Genomic DNA, 20,411 nt, shown 5'->3' on the forward strand with positions numbered 1-20,411 from the left:
CTAAGATAATAAGCAGTATGATCATGTAAGAATGATCAAACCTTTACAAAGGTTATTTGTTGTACTATGTTTCAGGAACTGTTGTTACTTTGCTCATATTTCCTTTTTTCTTCTTCAGTACTGGGAATTGAAGCCAGGTCGCTAGAACAAAGCTACATTTCCAGGCTTTTTATAATTTTGAGAGAGATTCTCCTTTAGTCCCTCACCTGACTTCAGACTTTTATTCCTTCTACCTCAGCTTCCTAGTTGCTGTGATGACAAGTGTGTGACACAACTATGCTCGACTGAACTATGGTTTCTTAGAATCCTAAAACATAAGTTTCAAAATTAAGAATTTTGTTCTCACTTCACGATTGAATAATGTCCATCAGCTGTGACTTAAAAATGTTAAATTTATAATCACATTTTAATCTATTAAATGTTGAGATAAGAATTTAAGTCTGAACCATATTTTTTTTTTGATATTTGAGTATAGCTTTCCATTCCCCCACCCCACCTCTCTATTCCCCTTAGTCTTTATAATTTAGGAATTCATCAGTAGAGAAACAAAACAGGTAGCTGAGAATTCCAATCAAGAGTGGAGAATTGATTTCCATCTTTTCTCCTAACAGGACTCTCTACAGAGGACTCGGTTGCAGCATTGCATTTGGTGTGATTTTGGATAATGAATTAAGCCTTTGTAGAAGCAAAGTTACATGCCCTGAAGAAGTGCTGTGATAATGGGATTTCACATACACAAAGAAAACAGAGAATCTGGTGTTTCATAATGAGTAAGCCTTTATGAAATATTTTAGCCTTAATCTACTTAATCTAATTAATTAATTACTTAATCTAATGAATTACTCATCCCAATTAGATTTATTATAATTGCATCCAAGATGATTTCTCTTCTTTTTTTTATTTTTATTTTTTTCTTCTTAGATATACAGGACAGTAAAGATGATTGCTTTTCTACTGAAGTTCATCAGACTCAACCTTGTGAAGCAATTTGCTGCCAAGAGTACCATCATCAACCAACATAATGAACTCTACCTTGAAATTGTTCATTCAAGTGGGCCATCAATAAAAAACAAATGCTGAGCAGCCACTCAATTCTTTCCCTCCTCTTTCAGCCCTGCCACTGCTTCTTCTGATCTAGAGGCCAGAGTCATGGACCAATCACTCCTGTGACAAGCAGGCTCTGGAATCTACAGAGTGACAGTAAGATCCCAGTTGCCTTTGTCACTGAGCTTAGAAGATTCTGGGAAGTGGTTCCTCTTTCTGTCCTCAGCTGGGAGAACCGAGGTGGGAAAGCCTATAATATAGGCCATGGGGGCTGCTATATTTGGTCTCATTCCACCCAGACACTTGCCTAGCACCCACACACCATAGAACCATCCCTAGTTCTACCTGCCTGCCTTTCCAGAACCCTATGCCTATGACATCAAAGAACTAAAATTCATTCTCAGGAGAGTGCAATGCTGCAAAGCAACCAGACAGTCGCCTGACCTGGCAGCTTCTCTTGGTAAAATCCGTATAGTCCTAGAAACAGGCTCCCCAGAGACATGCAAACTTCTAACCCTGATTTTTGACCACTGAGTTTTAGGAGTACTGAGTGTTCAGATTGGTAGATTTTGTTTTTACTTCTGTACCAGAAAAATGTAAGATGTATCACTTACCAAAGTCTCCTTGTTTACTTTCTAATAGGCAATTGATGTTGTTGTACAGGCTCTCATGAATATTTGGTTCTCTTGATCAATAGGAGGCAGAATGAAGAGAGAAGAGAGGATGGAGGAGTGCTGCAAGCAGTAGGAGACAGAGCTCTGATTCTGAGCTGTGCTGTGGACTGGACATCGGAGCCTTAGAGATGGTCTCCTTTGGTGGACAGAGGTATGGAAAGTATCCAGAGAGGGCGATGCAAAGAAGCCCCAAATTTTAGCCTGAAACAAATATATCTATCCAAGTATAGGAAAGTAAGTATGGGATGATAGGAGCTCCTTAGCTGGGAAATGTGTCTCTTTGCACAATATCTGTATCCTGCATCTACCTAAGAAAGGGCCTGGAGTCTTCAGTGTCTAAGACAGCCACAAGGCTGTCCCTGACCAGCACAGCTTCTCAGACACTAGCATCTCTGAGTGGTGTCACTGTGATCCAGTTTAATACAAACCAGGGAGAAGAGGTCCTGGAAGGCAGAATGTCTTCCTCTCGTCCCTGGATCTCTGCGGTAATGAGTTAACCTATATAGAAAATGTACAAATGTCTCTATTTAAACAATGTATTTCTTGATGGAAAGGCTTACACAGAAGAAAACCTATAAAGTATCTAGATGAAATTTTGAAAGACATGTTTTCTTTTACCTGTACATTTTCTCAAAGAAAAAATTATATAAAACTAACCTTATAAAACATCCTAAAAATTTTAAATATTCTTTTTATGGAGAATATGTATTTTTAAATATTTTTTTTCAGTTTTAGATGGACACAATACCTTTCTTTATTTCTCTTTATGTGGTGCTAAGAATCAAACCCAGCGCCCCACACATGTTAGGTGAGCACTGTATTTCTGAGTCACAACCCCAGCCCAACAGGAAATGTATTACTTTATGTATCCATTCTTCTGGGGTTGTCAAAAGTAAAAGAGATTATAATAAGCTCAAGGCACAAAGTCTAATATAATAGCATGATTGTATTCCTTCAGTCTTTAGGAACCCACACTGAACACACACAGTTTATGCACAAGGGATAAAGAAAATTAGCAATCCGATCAAAAACCAAAAGCAGATTTCAGACTGAATATCAGAGAATGTCTCTCAAAAATTGCACAGCAACTGGCCCATAGAGAGAGTTTCAGAAATTAGAAAAGACTGGACAGGTAGCCATCAGCACCAGAGTAAACCTCTACAGAGCCACAAAGCCCCTGGCAAATGTCAGAATACTGGGTCATTCCAAGTGTTTTGGGGGAATATGTGCATGCATTACTGCACATCACTATTGGAAAATAAATTCTGCACCCTAAGGAAAAATCTGTCAATTATCGGTAAAATTAAGGTCATACACTTTTTATGAAACAGTTTTATTAATCGTCACCTGTTCTAGAGAAATTCTCCCACAGGTTCATAGAGACAATTATGTGTGGTTATGAGGACAGCAGCAATACAAATGTCCACTGCAGAACAATAGAGAGTTGGTGTGTGCTAAGGCACATCAGAGGCTACTATGTCAGAATTTGAAGCAGCAGATGAAATGTACATAAAAAGATCTTAATAAGTTGCAGATGGGGACTTTGAGTGCAGATTAGTGGTAGAGTGGTTGCCAGCATGCATGAAGTCCTAGAGTCAATACCCAATGATACTTAATAAAATAGTTGAAAGAAAGAAAAAGAAAAAAAAGGAAATGTTAAAACTTCTTCTAAATACAATTGGGTATGTCCCCTGAAATTTTTTACATCAATTAAAAATATAAACTCCTGAAGAATGAATCAATCCTCTTCCTATAACTTGTTAAAAGTTATGTGTGAAAATGGTTCACTATTGTGTTTATACAAAAAGCTCCACAAAATCTTGCAAATCAAGAGGTTCAAATATTTGTGTTCACTTTTGAAACACAGTGAAACTGTCAAGGCCATCAAGGGTATGCATATCCATGGTCTTAAGAGTATGATCCAGCACCACTGAGTCTGGTCTCTGAAACCAGCTAGTCCATATGTGGAGAACTAGCTAGGTGTAGTGACCCTTGCAGGCAATAAGAAAAAAGCAAGAGACTGAGGGAAGAAATACAGATGTTTGAGGCCATCCTAGGAAAGATAGCCAGATCTTGTCCCAAACACAAGATAAAATGGGCTGAGAGAAAGATCTGTGGTAAAGCCTAATATTCAATCACGAGAATCATCGAAAAACTAACAAAAATTAAGTGCAGAATTAGACCAGTGATTTTGAATTTTTTTTTTGTATTTTATTTAGAGACAGAGTCTCACTGAGTTGCTTTGCACCTTGCCCTTGCTAAGGCTGGCTTTGAATTCAACATTCTCCTGCCTTGACCTCCCAAGCTGCTGGGATTACAGAGGTGCACCACCATAGATGGTTAATTTGTCTATGTTTATTTGAAATAGAGAAAAAATTTTTGGAGTGAATTGAAACTTGAAAGAACTAGAGGCTCGCTTCTATCCTACCTCATCCTCGCATCCTTTCCCTAATTCAATCAAAACCAAGGAATTTCAAAAATGCCTTCAGGATTGGTCCACTTGCACCTTAATCTTATGAAGTTCTTCAATCAATGTATGGTGCAAATGAATGTCCCTCCCACATGATTGGGTGTTGCTTCTGAGGTCAACTACTGGACAGAACACTATGAAAAGCTTCAGTCCATGCCAGACTGAATGAGTTGGTCCTTTTCCTAGGCCAGGTAAAAACACACCTTGGCATGGTAGGAAAGCTGAAGCTATGGAAGTCTGTCAGTCAAACTGGAGATCATTGACTCTTAGGAGATCTTGTCCAGAGCCCCGCATGCCCCTAGGCCTGAACTCAGATAATTTTCCTTCACTGAGCTGCCACTCCTGCCAGTGCCTCCAGAGCTGCAGAGATGTGAATTTTCCAGTAAGCCAACTGCCTCACTGGTCTTACAAAGAGCAGGGAGCTGTCTTTGGGGAACTGAGGTCGTGCACTAACAGTATGTGTTGTTACACAGGAGCAGGGAGTTGAGATGGACCAGCACCAAGTTCAAGACCATCCAGCAGCCAATGACTGAAACCTCTCAGGAGCTCTAGTCACCTCAAATATCTGCAAACACTATGGTCAGTGGGACCAATGGGTCCTAAACTTCCCAGGAGGTGCCAGTGCCTGGACAATTGGACAAACCCACACTCAGGCCTTTCTCTTGGAGCCCAGCATGTCACTAGAAGCTGCTGAAAACAGAGGCTCACATCCCAGAGGAACCCAGAAAGGAAAGGAATCTCATCTTGAGGATGCCTTGGAGTACAATGCCCTTCAGCCAAAGCCCTAGAAGGAACCTGAAATACACCACTGGGGACCTACATACAGCCCCTGTGGACTCAATGCACTGGGACTATGCTCTGCATGCCTAGGCACTTTGAAATCTTGGCTGTGGTAATCATCCCTCATTTTATTCTTTATCTCTGAAATGATATAAAGGTTCTTGAATAAAAAAAATTCTTTGTGTAATTAATTTGTTAAAGAACTCTTCTTTTAGATGAACTGAGAATTCTTCTAGTTTCTAATGTGATTGAATTTTTCATGATGAGCCATTCCTGTATTCACTGCTTGTCTATTGATGTAGAGGGGGTGAGTAAAGGGTTAGGATGGGAAGCTGTATAGGTAGGTCTGGGGCAGGAAGGAGCCAATTACCCAGCTCAGATCTGTGGCTGAACTCAATGCCACCTCTGGAGATATGAGGGTAGTGTGCTAACAGAATGCATAGTTGGGTGGCCACTTGATGGTGTCTTCTCAAAACTGAATGTGACCTTCCAGAAGAGGAGAGAGAATAAGCATCAATAAATATCCTATAAATGGTCTACAGTTAATTTCTTATTAACTAAGAAGAACATCAAAATGAAATCTCTATTCTTGGGACTTCTGAGTTAACAATCATGGGATCCAAGACATCAGCTCTAGGTCAGACATGTCCAGACAGTGACAGAATCCTGCCCTGGTGGGCTATGTCTAGGTTAAGAGACTTTACAGATTTTCTTTTGAGATCCACCAAAACTGAAAGCTTTTGGGTGGGGTCATATGCCTAATGTCAGTTGGCTCAGGTAGCTTTATCAAATTATCATCAGCAGGGTGCCATGTTGTTTACTAGTAGTCTAAGCTACACAGGAGGCTCAGGCAGGAGCATTGCTTGGGCCTAGGACTTTGAAGCCTCCCTGGAGGACAGAACAAGATCCTGTCTCAAAAGATAAAAACATAAATTATACATTGAGCTCAGCTTGATGGGATGTAATGCCTTCATTAGCATGGACATGGATTTTTAAACTTTCCTGTTCCCTGAAACCACGTAGGTTTTAGATTGAGGGGATTTGGATTTAGAGGGGCTTAGGTGCTAGGTCTTACTGAACAGTGAGATCAGACTTGTTTGCCTTGCTTTTCTCATCAGCTAAATTGAGTGTCAATTGTCTGTGGCATGGAATGGGAGTAGAGGTCAAGAAGAAGTTTGAGTATTTTTGTGGTTCAGATATACAGACAGGATTCCAATAGGATCATCCTTTTTCCTAAAAAGCTAAAATCTAAATCAGCTTTTCTTCCTCTCCCTCTCATAGATTTTCTTGAACCTTGGGGACAACTCAAGGTTAAGCCTCCACAATAAACAAAGGAAGCTAGGTGCAGAGGCCAAGGCCTGTAATTTCAGGGATTTGGAGTCTGAAGCAGGAGGAAAATAAGCAGGCAGCAGCTTTGGTGTTCTGAAACGTCTCAGGCCTCCAGTGAGTGTCCAACCACACTGGGAACCTGGGTGGTGTTTGCTTTAATCCTGAAAAGGAAATCCCATTACAAAGCTCACTTAATGAGATTAACAACAGCAACAATTATCTGTTAGTTTGTGTAATAGGAAGTCTTGCTCCATACAAGACACTGAAAAATGGACATTTTTCTTCTGGCTTCAGCAGGGTTGTCGCACAATACCTAGACTATCACAACTTGGTTTGGTTGTAACCCTTTTTCTTCCTGAACTCTGCCTGTGTGGTAGAATACTTGTCACTAGGAATACTTCCAAAAAGAAATTTAAAATGACAAATGAGTCTTGGGTTTCAGATCTGGTGTTATAATCGGATTGATCTATCACTTCATCCAAAACTCCATCCAATTCGTAACTTGAAAAATGAAACCCCAATATTATAATCAGAGAATTTTGGGCTCTTTAGAGTAAATGAGGCCATAATCCCCCATGAAATGTATTTATGTCCCATACTGGAGATTTTTTCAGCAAAATATTTTACACACATTAGTATCTTCTAAACCCTCAATAGAATAAAGCTAGAAATACATAATAAAAAAGAAGTGAATATTCACAAATTTGTCAAAAGCAAAAAAGCATATAAAATAATATTCTGATCAAGGAAAAAAGCATAAGATAGAGGAGAAAATACATAGATAACTAATAATCATGAGAACACTTTATACCAAAATTTCTGGCATGAAGCAGAAACAGTGACCAGGAAGGTGTATTAGTCAGGGCTCTGCAGAGGAACAGAATGAACAGGAAGTATAATTATAAAAAGGGATTGGTTAGATTGGCTTACTTGACCAGAAACTGAATAGTCTCCAATGGCCATCTGCAGGCTTAGAGCTGGAGGAACCAGTAGCTGCACAAGTGACTGAAGACCCCGAAACAAGAGAGATCAACAGTACTCTCAGAGTCTGAAACAGAAGGCTTCCAGAAACTACTTAGATGATTAATGGCAGAGCTCACTTTGCAGGATTGAAGAAGCGGGAGTCTTATATTCTCAAGTGATGGCAGCAGCAATCAAGAACCCTTCCTAAAAGAATCACACTTGTATCTGCTACTGCTTCCTTGTCCTCCCACCTTTTATTCCATTCAATCCACCATGCTATTGGATGGTTCTGACCCACTTTAGGGAGATTCTCCACTTCAGTTGTTATCCCACATGTCAATCATTCCTAAACACACCCTCACTGACACACTCAGAATCTCTTAATCTTTGGTATGTTTTAATCCCATCAAGGTGAATGAATGAAAAATTGTGCGCTATATGTGTAATAGAAATTGTAATGCAGTCTGCTATCATTCATTTTAAAATGTATAAAAAAGGAAATAGATAGCAGAGTAGTGACTGCCAGGGGCCCAAGGGTGGCTTGGCTCTGCTCTGGTGAGATGCTTGTCACAGGAGATCAAATTACACTTAGATGGGAGGGATGAGTTTCAAGGATCTAATATACAATATAATGACTACAGTTAATAACAACATACAACAGAATGACTGCAGTTGGTAATGTTATATACACATTAAAATGACTGAGACAGTAGATTTTAAGGGTTCTCACTACAAATAAGTATATGAAAGAGTGTATATCTTTAATAGCCTGACTCAGCCATTCTTCAGTATATACATGATTCAAAATATGTTGTATGACATAAACATGTACAAGTATCATCATCATCAACATCATCATCATCATCATCATCATCATCATCATCATCATCAGGGATTGAACCCCGGGTTGCTTATCCATTGAGTCACATCCCCAAAACATTTTATTTTTCATTTTGAGGGGAACTGGGAAGTTGTTTAGTTTTGTAGATTGATAACTCCTTCCCGAAACTGGAACTCTGTTTAAAGAAAAAAAAAAAGAAATAGAGATAGGATGAGCAATGAGCACTGCCTACTTCAATTAGCACTGGACCTGAGAGTGGATAACCATCACCAAACTTCTCCCCATGCCGTCTCCCCAGGAACCATAATACATGGTCTCTGTATTAGCCTGCTTTCTCTGGCTCTAACAAATGACCCAAGAATGGGTTCTTCATAACGAGATGAGGTTTATTTAGCTCAGAGTCCAACATTTGGCAGCCCCTGTGATTAACCTTTGGTGAGAGTGCTCACAACATGGTGAATGGCATCATGTTGAGAGGAAATGCAAGGGGTACAGGCTGCATGATGAGAAACTGGGGAGCATGAGTCTTGTTCTTTTTTATAACAAGCCTCTCTCACTGGAACTAATGGGGGCCCATGAGAAGTTTATTACTCCCTTCCAAGGATCTCATCCCCAGTGGCACAATTACCTTCCACTAGGCCACACCTCTTGCAGGTGCTACCAGCTCAAAACTGCCACACCCAGGACCAACTCTCCAGCCTATGAAAATTTGGAGGACAAACCAGATCCCATCCTCACCAGCTCCAACAAAGCCACCATTGTAAAAGCAGGATTTCCCAGTATACAGGTGTGTATGTGAATTCAGGGGAGGGTTGCTCTCAGAGGGCACTGGAAGCAGCTACAGCCCCCATTCTGGAACCACTCTGATGTCACACTTGTAGTCATGGTACTCTGGCTGCCAAGCCAGAAGAAGGAGGGGTTGGCTCTCATTTGTTTGAGAGCAGGCATCAGAGCATGAGTATCTCAATTGCTTTCTGGTCCCCACCCCCACCCCCAGCCACATCCTGGCTTTTCTTGAGACATTGGGCTTGTTTGACTGTGACAGCACTGGTCTCTCTGAGCACAATATTCTTCACCTTTTCATGAGTCTCCATGCCAGCTGTCAGGTTTCTCACCAAGAGACAGACAGGAAATAGACAGTGGGAATGCAGAGGCAGAGAAGTGGAGGGAGGCCAGGAGGGGAAGGAGGATATTTAGTTAGAAGCGCAGGGACATGGGGAGCCTGAGGCTTTTAGAGAAGTATGGGAGGCTAATAATGCTGGTGATATTTGGTGAGGAAAATGGGGTCTGTCTCTACCTGGATATTCAGATCTGACCTTAAGGTGTGTGAGACTGACCTCAGGTGAGCAGAGCCTCATGGGGGCTCCGGGTTTTCCCAGATTAGAATTGAGTCTGGCCCTTGTTTCAGATGATGAGCACTGGCCCAAAAAAGAGTGGGCTTTTCCAGTGGCCATGGATCTTCTCTGCCTCCTCACTATCTACAGCCTCATTTCTATGACCATATCGAACCCAGGCATCTTACACAGAGGTAAGGCCTCAGACCCCTGGGAGAGGGATGTGGCACCCAAATGGCTGGTGCCTACAGGGGTTATTTCTAAAGGGCTGACCCCACCTGTGACCTCAGGATTTCTTCTTATTCTGTCATCATTACTTGGGCCCTGACACTTCACTTCCCAAGTCACTGAAGTGTGAAAAAAACAGAATCCCTGGAGGTTTCCCAGTTGCTTTAGAAGAGAGGCCTAGACAGGCTGGCATGAGAGGCCTACATATTCTTCAAAAACCATGTAGTTCACTCCTCCTCCTTCCCATTTCACACAATTCCAAGCACTGATTACTATTCCAAAAGGGGGAGCAACATACAGAGCTCTTGAGGCTGGACAGCCTCTTCTCTTTGACTGCCGCCTACCTGAATTTTCAGCTTGCTCAACAAGGACCAGGATTCCCCTGTTTACTTCCACCCCACCTTCTTGTTGCCCAGTGATGCTATGGATTGCCCTGGGAAGCAGAGTGATACAAGGGCCTCCTCCACTGCCCAAACCTCTTTCCCTGCCTGGCACCTTCGAGCAGGAACCTGAGGCTCCCTACATGGCATGAGTGAATGGCAGGTTATACGAAATGTCGTGGTGTCCCACCTGTTATTTTCAACTCCTGACCCGAACCTTCCACTGAAAAAGCCGTGAAATGTGTGTGGAAGTGAGTGCTCCTCCTTCCTGTCCACTCACCAACCTGTCCCTAGGCACTTTGACAGGACCAGGAACCTCACATCATGAGTAGGCCAGATGGGAGTTTCAGACCATGTTCCCAGAGTGCTTCAAGTGGCTCTCAGCCTCTGTTGGTCACTTATATATGTCATCACCTCTGTGTCTGTAGCTGTCCATGGAGGCTGTCCTTGCTTGCACAGGTGCTGATATGTCAAATAGGGGAGCTCATCTGTGCTGGGCCTGGTGGAGTTGGGGAGGAAAAGTAGTGACTGTCCTCTCTCCTGGCTTGCTGATATTAGATCCTCAGCCCTTTAAGCTGACTGCTGTCATGTCCTGGGGATCTTTGCCTGTCTTGGTCTGGGTGTCCCAGTTGGAGAGTTTCCTGGGCTCTGAGTGTGTTTCTCTGATGTGCCCATCCTGCTTGGGTTCACAAATGCATATGTCTGGATGGGCGAGGATGTTTTTTCATCTTGATTCAGTTTCTGTAAAAACAGAGGTCCAGAGATGTTATATCCTGCTCCAAGCGACACCAGGCAGGTTTTGTCTCTATACACCTCACTCAGGACAGGTGACCTGATGAGCCATGGGGTCCTAACTGTGCTCTAACCCTGAAAATGCCAGGTTCTTTCTGAGATGAAACCTGTGTGTAGGGCAAGAGCAGGAGGCCTAGAGGGCTTAATTGGGGGAGGCCTCAGGATTAGGGGGTGATGGAGGCCATTCCATAGGGATCCTCAGTCCTGCCTCCTCTCCCCTAAAAGTTTGATCACCATTGCAGGTGTTTGAATAACTGTGTGAGGCATCAAACATCCAGCTCTGCCTGCTACTCCTCCTGTCCCTGTGCCTCTACCTGGGTGCCATGCTGGCCACCTGTGTGCTTTTCATCATGCACAGGAGGCACATGGCATTCCTGGACTATACCATGATGTATCCACACAGTCCCAAAGGCCCACAGTGTGAAGAGCTAGTGTGGTGGAGAAGTAGGGGTGAACAGCCAAGAAGGAATGGAGGAGGCCAAGGGCAGGGCTAGAGGGAGAAGTCACTTGGAAGGACTTTTGAAGGACATGTGGAGGGCCAGTGGAGTCAGGGATATGGGAGGGTTAGGATGCTTGTGAAGTTAAGAATCTAGGGGGACCACAGAGTAGCATAAAAGAAGTTGAAAAGGAACAGGTGGGAGGACAGTGTGGTGAAGTTAGGGTTCACTTCGTTTTACTGGACTAACTGTACAATCCAGGGAGTGAGAGTTGGTGGGCGGTGCTAGCTGCGGTGGGAGAGATGGAGGGGATGATGTGGGTTGAAATGCTGGGCCAAGAAGGAGCTATTCCATGGCTTCACTTCTTAGCCTGTGCAAAGCATCCTAGTGGCTGTACCCATGGGAGCCCTTCTTCTCCCCCTAATTCTGAAGCTATTCATCAAAGCTTTGGCAGTGGGCAATGCCAGGCGACCCTATGAGAATCAGGTAAGTGGTATGAGTGTTGTGCCCTTGGCTGTGTGGAGGCAACTTGCACCTCTGCAATTAGGCATTTTCTGTGCTTTATCTGCAGGCTTGGCTCTGATGGTGCCTCAGGAGTCCTTCCAGACCCATCTATGAAGATTCAGCTTATATATCTCCATACCCTGGAGCTTGCTGGACATTCTCCCTCCTGGGTGCATTGAATTGAAAGCCTACTGTGTGCTGGGTGTGCTAGGTGGTAGTTATTTGAGGGATGGGTGTAGAGGTGAGTAAGTACATCATTTACTTGTGTTGATAAACAACCTGCAATCAGAATAACACTGGGAGATACCCAGGAACTCTGTGAGCCAAGGGGTGAGTCCTGAGTGATATAGCAGACTGAAAGAGACTGGGAGTTTGGCAATACCCAGGCTGTAGAATAGAACATGTCCCTCTCTGTGTCCTTGGTGTGCACTTAGAGAGGAGACAGAAGGGCATTTACTGTGAGAGGTACAATTTTGCAGAAAGGCACAGAAACCTGAAAGTAGGGTGTTAACAGAATGATGAAGAAATGGATCTAGTTCAAGCACAAGGTGGCATGGGCAATGAGTTTGATCCTTTGGGGCTCAAGATTAGAAAGATCATCAAGCATGGGAAGTAGTTTAGAAGGAGTGGAAATCTGGGCAGCATGGTAACATTTTGTAAAAATGTCATTTATTGTTGAATAATTAAAAACAGTAAAATTCACTCTTTTTGTCTATAGTTAGGAATTTTGACTAATGACATTGTATACTCTCCTCCAAGATCAAGGTTAACCAGTTCCATTACCCCAGAGAATCCATTCATCTCTGAGTTCTTGTGTTTTTTCTCTTTCCAGAATCATGTATAAATGGCATTGTAGGCCTTTTAGTCTAGCTTCATCTATTGAGCATGACACATTTGTGATCCATATATGTAGTTGCTCATATAAGTAGTTTATTGTCTTTTCTTTCTGCATAGTATTGTTTTTCCCTAGAGATTATTTATACATTCATCTATTGAAAGATTTTTACTTTGTATCTAGTTTTTGGTAGTATTATTTTTGGTTTATTTTGTTTTGTTTTGTACCAGGGATTAAACCCAGAGGTGCTTAACCTCTGAGCAACATTCCTAGCCTCACCCCACCCCACCATCAGGACCCTTATATTTTCTTTCTAAAAAATTTTTAAAATTTTGAGAAAGGGTCTTACTAAGTTGCTTAAAGCCTTGTTAAGTTACTAAGTTACTGAGGCTTTGAACTTGCCAACCTCTTGTCTTATCCTTCCATTCCACTGGGATTACAGGCACGGGCCACTGTGCCCAGCAAGTTTTGGGCAGTTATAAATAAAGCTGCTATAACAACCATTGGTGCAGAGACATGTGGACATAACTTTTCATTTCTGTTGGATAAATTGTTAAGAGTGGCATTGCTGAGTCATAAGGTAAACATATGTGGGAATTTTTAGGAAACATCTGCACCATTTCTCCTTTCTACCAGCAATGAATGAGATTTCCAGTTGCTTCACATCCTCACTAGATTTTGACACTGTCATTTATTGCTATTCTTTTTGTTTTCAAATTGTAGTCTAATAAATGAGTAGTGGTATCTCATTAGAGCTCCAATCTGTATTTTCCTAATGACTTATGATGTTGAACATATTTTCATGTCTTCTCACCCATGAGTATATTGTTGGTGAAGTGTTTGCTCCAATCTTTTGCCCATTTAAAAAAAATGTGTTGTTTTCTTACTGGGTTTCAGGAGATCTCTATACTGGCTTCAGATCTATGTTTTGCAAATCTTTTCTTGCATTTCATGGCTTATCATTTTATTTTCTTCAGAGCATCTTCCAAAGAGCAGGAGTCCTTAGTTTTGCTGTTTTTCCAGCACTGGGGATTGAGTCAGGGGTGCAGGACCACTAAGCTTCTTCCCCAACATTCCTTGTTGTTCCCTCTGATTGGAACCTCATGTCCTGTGTGAGGAAGAGTTTTATTACTTTCTTCACCTTCTGTGTTATTTATTTTTCTTTGAGCTTCAACTAGAAATGATAGGAGTGGGCATCTCTGCCATGGGATTCTTTTAGTATGGAAATCACTTGACTAAAGGCTCTTTCAGGAAGACTGGTGGGCAGCATCAGTGGGGGAGGGGAAGCTGAAGACCCTGAGACAGCTGAACAGACAGAGGAGGCTGTCTGTTCATCACCTCCCATCCTTATATTCAGGACCCCACCACTGCCATATATGGTTTCCTCTCCCACCTGTGACTCCTATGCTTGACCCTTTTTCTCAGCCCTGTGGTCTGCCTGTCTTCTCCTCTCTCCAGCTTCTAGTATATCATTGAGTTTGCCTGGCAGCCTTTTCCCTTTCTCTATCATGTGGTTCTTCCATCCCAGGTCAGGCCAGAGGCCATTGGCCTTTCTCCTCTGCTCAGAGAGAGACTCTCCAAGACCAGAATCCTCAAGTCTCAAGGGACCTAAATGTGGTCTGCCCTCTGGCATTCAACAAACAGGGCTACCTTCCATTATTGGCAGCACTAATTTCAGGCACTGACCCCATGCTCCAACTTTCATTCCCACCATACTCCATTCCCTGACTGCAACTCCTCCTGTAGTCACTTGTTTGGTGGTTGGTGGCAAAGACTCTGGTAAAAACCACATAAGTTCAAATTACAGCTCTAGAACTGAACAGCAGGGAGACCTTGGGTATGCTAATTAGCCACTGGGTCACTCAATTTTCCTATCTGTAATAAAAGAGGAAATTGTAGGTTAAATCAGGTAAATCACATAGAACAGTGGCTGATACCAGAAAGTGCCCTATGTGCTGCTATTACCTCACTACCATTCCTTTCCATGGTCATCTACATATGTTTGTGCCTCATCTTAAAAGCCATACAAGTCCCACCCTTACCTGTTGTACCTTATGGGTCTTATTCCCTGAAAGACTTGCCCTTGTTCACTAGCTCACCCTTCACTTCCTGGCCCGGGTCACTCCAACCCTTGCTGTCAGAATGATGCTCTCATTAATGGCCAAAGCCAACATACCTCTTCAGACTATTCTTTCTGAACTGGACACAGCCTCTGAAACCAGAAGTAGCTGTCTCAGCACTTAATTCTCTGGGCTTCTCCTCTGAATATACCTGGGTGCTGTGAGCTGCGTTGCCTACATGGTTCTCATGATACTCTCTCTCTCTACTCTACCCTGGCCATTTCCCATGGTTCTCAGGGCCTCGTGTTGCAGCTGACCTCACTGCTCTGAATGTATGCTGGCCATGCTGTTTGCAGGGTGCTTTCCACCCCCGTGCAGTGACTGGACGATGTTTTTTTTTTTTTTTTTTGCTACGGGGTATTGAACCCAGGGGCTCTTTATCAGTGACCTACATCCCCAGTCCCTGCTATTTTTTATTGTGAATCAGGGTCTGACTAAGTTGCTGAGCTGGTCTCAAACCTGCCTCATTGACTCAAGTCACTGGGATTATAAATGTGCACCATGGTGCCCAGTTTGAGAGAAGTATTTTTGATGCCCTGAAATACTTCTGATGGGGGTGCATCTCAGTGGTAGAGTTTGTGCTTAGCATGTGCAAGGGCCTGAATTCTTCAATCCCAGCACACAAAGAAAAGACACCTGGATAAATGAGTGAACCAATAAACAGAAGAATCAACATTTGGGGATAGAAGGAAAGAGAGAAAGGAACAGAGAAGCCTGATGCCCTGATCCCCCAGGATAAGGGGAAAAGGAGAGGCAGCAGGAAGTTGGTCAGAAGATGGGGCAAGAAGAAGATGCTGCTGTATTTTGGTCCTGTGGAGTGTGAGGGTGTTTAAGACACAGAATTGAAGCAGGAGTCCCAGGAGTGGAGCCAGTGAGAGAGGCTGGTCTGTGTGCCTCAGAGCTGTTGGATTCCAGTTTTGTGATAGGGTTCCATGTGGGGGGAGGAAGGTATTCACATTTACTGATCAGTTCTTAAGAATTTATTATCATTCCTTGAAGCATTTTCTATACCTTATGTACAATCAATATTTTCTATACATTATATATATATATTATAATCAAAATTTTTTCTCTAGGTTTAAAAATTCTGTAATTTTTAAAATAATCTGCCATTATTAATTTATTTCTTCTGGTACTAGGGATTGAACTCAGGGGTGCTTTACCACCAAAGTTGCATCCACAACCTTGCTATATTTTGTTTTCTGATCGGGTGTCACTAAATTGTTGAGGGCCTTTCTAAGTTGTTGAGCCTGGCATTGAAATTGTGATGCTCCAAGTCACTGGGTTTACAGGTGTGCGCCACTGCATCTTATGGTATATTCATTTCTTAAGTGCTGTGAACACCTTAAAAGAGGCATAACCTCATAAAGGACATGATTCATGTTGCTTTTTGGACATATTCCAGAACTGTTCTGATGTGGAATCATCTTTCCTTCTGGTGGAGAAAAGTATTGAAGATCAAAGTCTTTATATGTTTGCCATGGAAAAATTGGGGGTGGATAGAGGTGCTGCTGGGCCACTTTCCATTATAACAGAGTGTTTGCTAGCTGAAGCTCTTGAAGTTGGGGTGAAACTCAACCTGGTCTGGAAGGAGGAGGGGTTGAGGCTGATGGATGGACTCAGCAGAAGAAGAAAGTGGAATAAGGAAGAGAAGATGCCAGTCAGTGTCCAGGGAAGGAAATGACCTTTGAGCTTGACCTTTCCTGCTTTGTTTACTGAAGGCCTGCAGCCCATGTTTTCCTGGAAAATCTGATTTTTTTCACTAGGAAAATATGTCTGGGTATCCTCCACTGCCACTGCTCTCCCAGATGGTGAAATTCAGTTAAGGTAGATTTTTAGAAAAAAATCAAGATTCAGAGAGTAAAGGAGGAGCAGGGTGGTGACACCATCTTTGAATCAGTTGAGCAGAACAGCACTAGAAAGATCTTAAAAGGTACATGGAAGAACATGGTGAGAGGACAGTTGTGGCCAATAGAGACAGAATAAGGATCCTGCAAAGGGAGGCACAAGGGGATGAGGAACCCTGAGAAGGCAGGAGAGGTGGGTGCTGGGTCAGAACTGTATGGGGAGAGCTACTTACAAGTGGGTCTAGGGAGGTCACTCTTCCTAGGAGCCTCAGAATGCAGGAGGGCCTGGGTCACTCACTCTTGGGCACCCCTGTACCTAGAGCCTGGCCTCAGGCCCAGGTTGAGCCCTGGCTTACCTGACCAACTTAGGGAGAGTCACTGGGAGATGATCTTATGTAGTCCTTCTGATTCTTAGCTCCTCTTCCCTTCCTCATCTCCCTCCATAATGATAATACATTTGACCAGGGCTTTACCAGGAACTGTTCCATCATGATATGTGCTCCCCTGTGACCCAAGTGAGTTGGTAAACCAAGGGCTCAAGTGGTGGACCCTGCCTGGGGCTGGTGGGGTGGGGTGAAGCTAGATCTTGTTACCTGGTCTCTGACCCCAGCTCCCAGGCCCTGACACTCACTGTTCCCATCCTTTGGGGTTTTCTCCAGGGTGCTCCAGAAGTTTCTGGGAATTTCACTCTTCCTTGTCGTTGTAGGTTCTTGCCCCAAGAAACGTGGTAGAGGGGAATGGCAGCCTGGATAAGGCTCCTGGATGAGAGCCCTTGGCTCTGTGCTTTTCTAGCTGAGGGGTGAGAGTGGTAAAGGAGACCAGGCCAAGGTGGGTAGTGACTCCTTGCATTTGGTCTGTTGCTTTGCAGGTACATGTTGGAGGCTGTATGCCTTCAAGTGGAGCAGGGTACCAACTGGGGGCCAATGGATGTGCACTACTCAGCACACCATCTTACAGAACTTCCTGGGCCCAGGTCTGCAACTCAGGTCTCCTCAAGGAGGGGCAAGTCTGCACCCTTACAGGAGGTGAGGAGTATTGGGTGTGCTTTGAAACATGGGGGTCTGTGTGTGGCACATGTATTGGGGGAAGCCCCTGATGTCAGGCTGGCCCTGAAGCTGAAGCACTTGGGGCATAACAGTGGGATTATGGACCTGGAGGATGCAGGGTCCAGGTCACAGGGCTTCAGAGCACACTAAGGTGACCCTGGAAAGAGAAAGAAAAGACTGAAACACTAACTTTCTAATTGGATTTGGGCCAGTCCTTACATTTTTGGTTCCCAGTTTCCTCAGCTATTAATGAGGACTGAGACTACTCCAATAGTTTGTTTTAAAGAAAATTCTGTTTTTTTATATTTATGTATGTGTGTGTGTGTGTGTGTGTGTGTGTGTGTGTGTGTGTGTATTAGTTGTAGATGGACACATATATTTATTTTATTTGTTTGTTTTTATATGGTGCCAAGAATTGAACCTAGTTCCTCATGCATGCTAGGCAAGCACTCTACCACTGGGCCACAACCCCAGCACCCCCAGATTTACCTTTTATTGGAAATTTTTTTTCACATATGATATGAAACATTTAGAGTGGAGCATTAGAAGTGCAATGGGATGGGTCACCAACAGTGCCTCCCATGGTCTCTTGCAGTGATGTGGTTCCAGCCCTTTCTTGTCCTGCCTCTAGGCACCCAGAGACTTGAATGTGATCTGTGGGATGAAGATTAGGGAGAGCCCCCATGTACTGACTCTGTGTTTAGCTTACCATTAGCTCAGTGATGTATTGGGAGCCTTTCAGGGGAGGCTTGGCCTCCCATTCTCCCTTCACACCCAGCAATGCCAGGACACTCACAGAAGTTTATCTCCTGAGCCACATGTGGGGGATTTGTGCCTGAGCCCTCACTCACTCTCCTGAAAAGAGTGCTAAGACCCCCACACCTGTTATATACTCATATTTTTTTCTGCTTTTTATGGCTGCTGTGCTGTCTGTCCTAGGTTCAGAGAAGTGGGTTTTCTGGGCATGAGTGGAGGCTCAGAGGGGCTGGGATAGCTCCCACCTGGAAGGGAAGATCCTTGCACTCTGGAGACTCAAGCTCAGGAACTCAAGCTCAACACTGCCTGACTCTTTGACCTTGGGCAAAACATTCAACATGTCTCTCACTCTAAAAATGTGGCAACAGTAACAATCATAGACCTGGCTGGCTTCCTGGCAAGGGCTGAAGAGGGGCAGATGCCTACCAGCCTGGATAATACTAAGTGCACCTCAAACTATTTTATAAAATAGGATGGGAACTTGTTTATTATTAGTCCTAATAGGCTAGTATATTAGTCATAAATTGCAAAGTTTCAGTTAAACATGAGTAAGTTTTGGAGATATAGTGGTCAATATGGTTGTTGCAGTTAATTTACTGCATACTTGAAAACTAATAATATAGTTTGGTACAGGGGTGCACATCTATAAGTTCAGCTACTCAAGAGGCTGAGGCAGGAGGATCACAAGTCAAAGATCAGTAACTGAAAAATAATTGTTTTATGTCTCAAAATAAAAAATAAAAACAACTAAAAATCATAGGACTGTAGTTCAATGGTAACACTCCTGGATTCAATCCACAGAGGTGGAGAAGGCAAGAAAAATTGACAATCAGTTTTGTGGTTTTTATGTTTTTTTTGAGGTGGAGTCCCAGTATATTGGCCAGGCCAGTCCTGAACTCCTGAGGTCAATGTGCTGAGTGCTCCTATGTCAATGTGCTGAGTGCTGGAAGGCAGGTGTGCACCACTGGACTGGCTAGAAAAGAGATTGTAAACTGGGTTTGGTGGCACATGACTAATTCTAGCAACTCAGGAAATTGAAGCAGCAGGATCACATGCTTTAGGCCAGCCTCTGCAATTTAGCAAGACTGTATCCCAAAATAAGAAGAGCTAGGGATAAAGCTAAGTGGTAGGATGTCCTTGGGGTCAATGCCCCAGTTCTGGGGGAGGGATATACATACATACATACATGCGTACATACATACATATTCTATCATATAGAAGGATTTGGAGAGTTTAGATTTCTGCTTTGGGGCTAATATGAATAAGCATAGAAACTCTTGTCCTTGATCATGCTAGGCATTGAGTCACACCAGAGACCTTACATTTAAATTTAGGTTATTTTCTCCCTGTTAGTTATTGAAGCACCCCACTTTTATCTTTTTTTTCTCATTTTTTTGGGGGGTCTTGTGGGGCTTTCTGTGATGCTCAGACTGGTCCCAAATTTGTAGGTTCAAGTGATTATCCTGCTGCTTCTTTCTGATCAGGTGGGACAACAGGTAAATACCACCATACCTGGCTGTATAATTTCATATTGATAAGACCTTTTACATGTGACAGGAAACCCAGAATAAAAACAGCAACTTAAGATGACTGGGCATAGTGTCATAAGTCTATCATCCAAGCAGCTCAGGAGCCTGAGGCAGAAGGAACTTAAGTTTGAGACCAGCCTGGGCAGTTTAGCAAGACTCTATCTCAAAGTCAAAAGGGTTGTAAATGTAGCTCAGTGGTATAATGATCCTGGCTTCAATACCTTGTACTGCCAAAAACAAAGAATAAAAACATTAGAGTTGTAGCTCAATGGTAGAATACTTGTCTAGCATGCACAAAGCCCTGGGTTCTATCCTCAGTACCACATAAAAATAAGTAAAACGAAGGTATTGTGTCCATCTATAACTAAATATTTTTTTTAAAAAAAGAATAAACTTTAAAGCTGGGCTCGGTGACACATACCTGTAGTTCCAGCTACTCTGCAGACCCATACACAAAGATCACTTTAGTCCATGATTTTGAGATAAGCCTGTGAAAAAACAG

The 20,411-nt window shown here is 43.0% G+C and overlaps 1 long non-coding RNA gene across 1 annotated transcript; it reads left to right on the forward strand.

The window, feature by feature from the left end:
* Positions 1-391: 391 nt before the first annotated feature.
* On the forward strand, positions 392-5,087 carry LOC144372182 (uncharacterized). The gene is made up of 4 exons (XR_013432192.1): positions 392-770; positions 922-1,200; positions 1,742-1,869; positions 4,662-5,087. It is a non-coding gene; the product is annotated as an uncharacterized LOC144372182 (long non-coding RNA).
* Positions 5,088-20,411: the final 15,324 nt, after the last annotated feature.

This window comes from Ictidomys tridecemlineatus, assembly GCF_052094955.1.
Source record: "Ictidomys tridecemlineatus isolate mIctTri1 chromosome 1 unlocalized genomic scaffold, mIctTri1.hap1 SUPER_1_unloc_1, whole genome shotgun sequence".
Classification (NCBI taxonomy): Eukaryota; Metazoa; Chordata; class Mammalia; order Rodentia; family Sciuridae; genus Ictidomys; species Ictidomys tridecemlineatus.